General features: G+C 46.1%; 1 protein-coding gene across 1 annotated transcript in view; it reads right to left on the reverse strand.

The window, feature by feature from the left end:
- Nucleotides 1-7540: 7540 nt before the first annotated feature.
- ltbp4 (latent transforming growth factor beta binding protein 4) overlaps nt 7541-7764 on the reverse strand; it is a 27220-nt gene continuing 26996 nt past the window's right edge. The window contains 1 exon segment of the mRNA XM_080522281.1: nt 7541-7764. This exon segment is cut by the window's right edge and continues 694 nt beyond it. The gene's annotated coding sequence lies outside the window, so the exon portion shown is untranslated.

Genomic DNA, 7764 nt, shown 5'->3' on the forward strand with positions numbered 1-7764 from the left:
GTTTCTGTCTGGTGACGGTTGAAGAGACACTCAGTAGAAGCACTCAGTCAACACCGGCTTATATAGTCTCTCTTCATGCTTTCACTTTCATCTAGACCATGTGACTTCAAAGGAATGTTCCTTCATGTCCAGACTATAAATAAAGGAATGATGAATTTTATATTTACCAGGAAATGTGAAAGTTTCACACACACACAGTTTGTTTTCTTTGATCTGGACTTCATCTCAATGCAGAACATGATCCGTTATCAGAGACGTGAAGCTGGAAAGCTTCTTTGACACGTCGAGATCCGAAGATTGACACGGAATTGAATGAAAATGAAAGTGCATTCCTCATGATGCAATGGCAGCAAAACAATCGTTCATACCAGTTTCTCCTGTCACGCAACCATCATGCCACACCTCCTCAGCAGTTTGCTGGTCCGCCAGTCCCTCTCATTCAAAAGGACGGAGTCCATCATCGCCCAGAACAGGTTGTAGGGACCAAGAATTAAACCTTCGTTTGTCCAGTATCACATCCAGTCCAGCCGTGATGCAAACTGACGTATTACTGACCACCAATTACTTTATACTAGTTATTATATAATAATAAGGTGTTGGGATTTATGGTTGGTAATTAGCATAAATAATTACTGTAAGTAATGGATTACTGAAAGTAATTTAGGAAAAATTGGAATTACTAATGAAGTAAACGGTTAGTTACTCATCAGCAACTCCTAGAGTAATTGAGTAATTACTCAAAAGTTAATAAATTATCAAAAATAATTTATTAATGAAAAATTTGTAATTTGAATAAATTGGTTATTTATCAAATAATTAAATCGGGGCACCACCAGCTAAGCTGGAAATAGCTAATACCAACTTTCAGTCTCGTTTGTCAAAAAGGGTTATTTAAGTAAAGTTAATATTTCTGTGTAAATATAACAATATTCAATAACAAGGAAGGTGTGAGATTCGAGCACAGACTGTTACAAACCAGTGAATTGTCAACAATAAATACACAATGATAACCAAGAATCGATCAATTCAGTTAAAATGCATTTATTAACAAAAATGTATTTATTCAAAAATAATTCATAAATCATTTATTAAAACAACACAATTAAGTAATAAACAATCAAACATGAAGATCTAATCTATTAAACAGCAAACACTATGTACAAAGAAAGAGTGTGTGTGTGTGTGTGGAAGCCTGAGTGGGATGCAATGACCACGAACAGACACTAGATGGCGGCAGGCGTCTAGTTCGAGGCAGTAACCGGAACGACCACTAGGGGCGCGGCGGCGCACGGAGGGAGAATGCAATGACTCGACTTGTCCACCGAGTGGCGGTCTTTCAAGAGATTGCAATCACCAACGCGGCCACCAGAGGCGCTTAGTGCACTCTTTCTGGACAGCGTGACGTCACTGTGCTCGTGCACGGCTCGTGAGCCTGCTTGGAGCGCGCCTGGGGGCTCGTAGCTGAGAAATCCCAGGGACAGTGAACTACACACGGTGGAGCGGCGCACAGGAACAGCTGTTGCTGAGTTTGCGCCGCGGTTAGTGGAGCGGAGAGAAAAAGAGAGAAAGGAGAGGAAGGAGGGGGAGAAAGGGCAGTGGACAAGATTTGTCCAGCTCTGCACACTGTCTCTGGACTGCACAGTACTCTAGAAATGATCTGTGCAGGTTGAGAGAGAGAGAGAGAGAGAGAGAGAGAGAGGAGGTTCGTGTGGATGTAAATCCAACGCGCAGACACAGATTGGTTGAAACAGGGATCAGGTCCCTGACTTCAACACAATAATAAACACACAGCAATGTTACAGTCACGTTATTCTCATTGCCTGCCCAGACTCTAAGCCTTACTCAGTTTGACGAGGGTGAACGTGCTGCCGGCGGCCGGGAAAGTGCGTTGATTTCCCGGCTGGAGATTGTTTTTCTCTCTGGCGTCCCAGGTAAACAAGCTAAAATGGTCTGTGGACAGGAAAAGTCCACAGGATGATCCGAGGAGGATCAAGCGCTTCTTTTGAGGAGGGGGGAGAAGAAGCGGCTTCAGGTCTGCATGCGGGAGGAGGGTGCGCTGGCAGCTGCACACTCGGACTCCGGTGAAGAAGGAAAAAAGGAAAAAGGGAAAAGTAGAAGTAGTTCCACGGTGGTTGTCGGCTCGTCCGGCCGGGTGTGGAACTCCGGGCCCGGTCAGCGGGCACACGTGGCACTTCGTCTCCGTGCGAAACGGATGCGTCCGTCTTTACGCAGGTTTCACATTGGAGAGGCAGAAATCACCCCGGCGGGGGTGTTTTATACCTCTTGTTGTGGTTTCGTGTTACCGGTCGGCTCTGGGTCATGTGGACCAATCCTGACGGAGGGCCCGCCCTGGACCTTCCAGCTGGTGAGGGAGCTCTCAGGCTCCCCCTGCCGTTGGCCTCTAGTATTGCACCTTGGAAGGGGGGGTCCAGGGGGTGATCACGTGACCAATGGCGGACTTTTTCAGTTGTAGGCATGTGGTCCTTTGTTCTCAAAACGTGGTCTCCCCTCCCCCTTCCATGAGGTTGAGTGGCCCCCAACAAAGGTATAATGGGAATTAACATTTCGCAAGTTATTATCGTTACCTTCTCAGCTCACATAGAAGTGTACTTACACACACACACACACACACACACACACACACACACACACACACACACACACACACACACACACACACACACACACACACACACACACACACACACACACACACACACACACACACACACACACACACACACACACACCGGTGTTAACCTGCTTTGTTGTTCCTTGGAATGAGAACGTAGTCGCCTACGTCGGCGACTTCAGTCCTCTGCCCTTGAGCAAGAATCTTGATTGTTTTGACTATTGTTGCTCTCGATACTGGCGGTTTGTCTCTTTCCTCTCATTCTTCCAGGTTTTTCACCGAACACTGGGCTAAACATTGAAATAACTGAACGTTTTATTGTTACTAATGGTTTTTTTTTGTTTAGAACTGTATTTTAACATGTCCTTTATGTTCTGTGACCTTTTGTGTCCTGAAAGACGCTGAGAAATCTCATGTAGGCCTGTTAGTTTGATTCTTTGTGAGTAAACTAACACTGTTTTCAAACTAACTGAGTGGAGAAGAAAGGGTAGAAAGTGAGGCGTGAAGCTTTCCTCGGTGAAAGAGAAAGCATCAGCAGGTTGTTGTTCGTGTGCTTCTGCCTCCAAACTAAACCAACCGGTTGAACAATATAAACACCCGAAGGCAAGGTCTCATTGTTCCCCACACCGTCGGGCCCGCCCCCTCCCTACACGCAGAACACGCGCTGTGCGCAGGGCCCCGCCATCCATTGGGGGGGCCCCATTTAGCACAAGTGAATAGAATTCCCCTCGGGATCAAGAAAGCGTCATCGTTCTCTGAAAATACGCCGAGAGGTGCTTGTTCTTGTTCCACTTTTGATCTATCTGCAGGAATCAGACTCCAACACTTAAAGCGGAAGTTCAACAAGGATGAAAATTACAAAAGGGACTATGTTGCATACATGGACGACATCATTGAAAGAGGAGACATTGAAGAAATACACAATGAAGGAACACAAGGTGAAAAGTGGCACATCCCCCACCATGGAGTTTATCACCCCAAAAAGCCCACAGAACTGCGTGTCGTATTCGACTGTTCAGCCAAACACCACGGAACAAGTCTCAATGATCATCTCCTCCAAGGGCCTGGCTTAATAAACACTTTGTCAGGCATTCTCTTAAGGTTCAGGCGACATCCTCTTGCTCTAATGTGTGATATCGAAAAGATGTTCCATCAGTTCCATGTCAATGAAGGGGACAGAGACTATTTAAGGTTCCTCTGGTGGAAAAATGGCGATACAAGCGCACAACCTCAAACCTACAGAATGAAGGTACACCTCTTTGGTGCAACATCATCTCCAGGCTGTGCAAATGACGGACTAAAATACCTTGCCAAAGAGCACTGCTACTCACATCCTGCAGGCTCACAGTTCATAGAGAACGGTTTTTATGTCGACGATGGTGTTCCGAGCACTAACGCAGTGAAAGAAGCAATGCAGTTGGCGCAGGAGGCCAGAGAAATCTGCAGCAAAGGTAACCTCCGTCTACATAAGTTCATCTCAAATAACCAAACTGTTTTGGAAAGCATCCCTCCATCGGAATGTGCTGTAAACGTAAACACAAAGGACCTGACATTCAAGGATTTGCCTCAAGAAAGAGCGATAGGCATCCGATGGAACATTGAAACGGATGGCTTCAGATTGGACAACACACTAAAAGTCCAGCCAGCTACACGCTAGAGGCATTCTGTCCACTGTTGCGTCAATCTATGACCCGCTTGGATTCTTAGCACCACATGTTTTAAACGGAAAAAGGATCTTGCAAGAAACGTGCCAACCTGGAATAGGATGGGACGACGCCTTACCAGACACACTCAAGCCTAGGTGGGAGAGTTGGCCAAATGACTTTGCAAACCTTGAGAGGCTGAACATACCTCGCTGCTACATACCTGTCAGTTTTGGTGAGCCGAAAGAAATAGAGTTGCACCACTTCTCTGATGCAAGCTCAATCGGTTCTGGACGATGCAGCTCTCTGAGAGCCAAAAACGCTAAAGACGAGATTCACTGTTCTCTGGTGACGGCAAAGGCTAGAGTTTCTCCAACTAGGCTGACCACAATTCCCAGACTTGAACTCACAGCAGCTGTCGTCTCAGTCAGTAACATGCTAAGAGAAGAACTGCGTTACGATGCAGAGGAGTATTTTTGGACGGACTCAGAGGTGGTACTGGGCTACATAAACAATGACGCACGTCGTTTCCACACCTTTGTAGCCAACAGGATCCAAAGGATTAGACAGAGCACAAGCCCCCGGCAATGGTTTTACGTCCCATCAGAAGTGAACCCGGCTGACAGTGCGTCAAGAGGTGAAACGGTCAACGAGCTAATCAAGTCAAGCTGGTTTAGTGGCCCTGACTTTTTATGGAAAAGAAGAACTGCCCACATTTCAAACTGTTGAGTTGGATCTAGTCATTGGCGATCCAGAAGTCAGAAAAGCCCAGGCGATGTTAACGAAAGCCACGACCACCGTGAGTCTTGCTGAACGTCTGAGTAAGTTCTCACCATGGTCCAACGCAATCAAAGCTGTAGCACATCTCATAAGAAGAGCCACGCAGGCCAAGTCAAGTGCTCCAGCTACAGGAAGGGAACAGGAACATGCTGAATGTGTGATCATTCGAGATGTACAGAGTCAAACATATGGACCAGAAATAAAACTGTTAGACAAAGGAAAGCAGCTCCCACATCACAACAAACTGTTTAAACCGGATGTTTTCGTGGACACAGATGGTCTCCTCAAGGTGGGAGGGACACTCCGACACTCAACAAGTGACTCTTTCAAACACCCAATAGTGATTCCAAAGGATCATTATGCAGCCAGGCTCATAATATCTCACTATCACAACAAAGTGAAACACCAAGGAAAAGGATTCACCACAAATGAAGTCCGAGCAAATAATGACTGGATTCCTGGGATGAGTAGAACGGTTGCTTCATTCATCCGTCAGTGTGTGACCTGCCGCACACCCCGGAAGGTGAGAAGATGAGTGCCTTGCCTCCACAGCGCCTTGAGCCCTCTCTTCCATCCACACACTGCGGCGTGGACTGTTTGTGACAACAGAAGGAAGGAAACAACACAAACGGTATGGACTCTTCTTTACTGGCCGTTGTTCTCGTGCCATTCACACTGAGGTACTAGATGACCTGTCAACGGACTCATTGAGCAACGCACTGAGGTGCTTCATTTCCATCAGAGGTGCTGAAGAAAGAATTCTTATAGTTCACCGTGCACAATTGCTGATTAGTCATACGCATCGGCTAAAGGTGAAGGAATACACATCAGCTGCACATAATCCGCTGAGCTCAGCATGTCTGCAGAGATACAGGAAACTGTAGGCCTCACAGGAAACTTTGCAACTTTGGGGGCCTCGCTCCTGTCACCTCTGGATACCAAGGCTCAGAAACACTGGGTGCAGTATGTCAGGCGTAACACAGGTTCTTTTGTGCTTAAAGTTTTTGGAGGATGCCGTTATGAAAAACATTGAAGTGTCATAGATACAATTCCTCGAAGTAATGTACGTTGCATTAACTTTGGGGTATTTCCACGTGGGGAAAATGGTTACATAGCATGGCTGAATGTAACTCGGGGGCTCACTTCTGCTGATGTCTGATGAGCCCCAGATCTCGTTTCATTCCATGTATTCTGCCTGAAGGTAATTAATAAATGCTTGCTCAGAGCAATTGATTTACCGTCTGTTCATCCAATTCAACCAACACGAACATAAACTAACAGTTTTCCCTCAGTGCAGTCCGAACCATCCAATGTGAGCAGGGAACAAACTTTGCCGGTGCTCAAACTGAGTTCAAAGCAGCACGAAAAGAACTCAACGCTCAGAGACTAAGTACTGACTCAGCAGAAAGGCAGTGTGACTTCGTGGTGAACGCGGGCGGAGTGTGGGTGCGTCAAATCAGGACTGTCAGAAGTGTGCTGAACACCACCGTCACTTGCTCACGGTGCTCAATGATGCTTCATTCAGGACTTGATTCTATGAGGCCATGGCGATAGTCAACAACAGACCGCTAACTGTGGACAACTTGAACAACCCCAATAGCTTAGAACCGCCTACACCTAGTCCTCTGCTCCACATGAAGTCCAACGCACCGCTGCCCCCTCCTGGTGCTTTTCCAAAGGAGGATCTCTACGGCAAAAAGAGGTGGCGCCGCGTAGTTCCTGGCGGAGCGGTTCCGGAGTCGCTGGAGACGGGAATATGTCCACATCATTTCAAGACAGAAGTGGCACTCCCCTAAAAGGAACCTGAAAGTAGGTGATGTTGTGTTGGACATGGAAGAACCATCGCCCACAAGCCAATGGAAACTTGCAAGAGTTTTAGAGACGGTCACAGGGAAAGACGGACTTGTGAGAAGAGCAAAGATCTCATTTGGAGACAGAAAACTAAACAACAAAGGTCGACGCTCTAATAGACCTTCAGTGGTAGAGCGTCCTGTCCAAAAACTTGTCTTGCTGTTGGAAAGTTCCTAATGGAACCATTCTACACGGGTTTTCATTTGAGAAAATTATTTGTTGTTCTTATTGTAAACCAACAGTCATCATTTTGGTGGGAGTGTAAATAACCCTGAGTGCGTTAAATTCAACTTCCTGTTTCGTGTTTTATTTTGAAAGCGCAACTTCCTGCTCTCGAGCGCAAATGTGTAGCTTTACGTCAACGAAAGGACTTTGTGATGAAATGATATTTGACTGTTTTATGGTTCAAAAGGTCACAAATGTAATAAGAATTTTTTTTAAAGCTGCTACGTTTATGCTAGGCTAACGGCTGTAAGAGTATGGCCGTAAGTTCACGTGCAATCCCTGTGTGTATTCCAGGTCTTCCGGTGAGATTGAGGGTTTACTGCCATTAAACCTGAAATCCATCAGTGAAGTGTCGTCCTTCATATCGGGGCTATGCTACACACTGTAAGAACAATCCAACTTGGTGCTTTTATTTTGACAATCACCGTAGTAAAAATCCAACTTGGTGCTTTTATTTTGACAGTCACCGTAATAACAATCCAACTTGATGCTTTTATTTGGTCCAGCACCACCTAGTGGACCAACATAGCAACTACAGGAAGTGGTGTGTTGCCACTGGAGACGTTGCCGTCAACTCTTAGTTGCAGCAATCGGGCACAAAAAGCTTCAACAGACACGAAACTAAAAACACAC

This window comes from Blennius ocellaris (assembly GCF_963422515.1).
Source record: "Blennius ocellaris genome assembly, contig: SCAFFOLD_56, whole genome shotgun sequence".
Classification (NCBI taxonomy): domain Eukaryota; kingdom Metazoa; phylum Chordata; class Actinopteri; order Blenniiformes; family Blenniidae; genus Blennius; species Blennius ocellaris.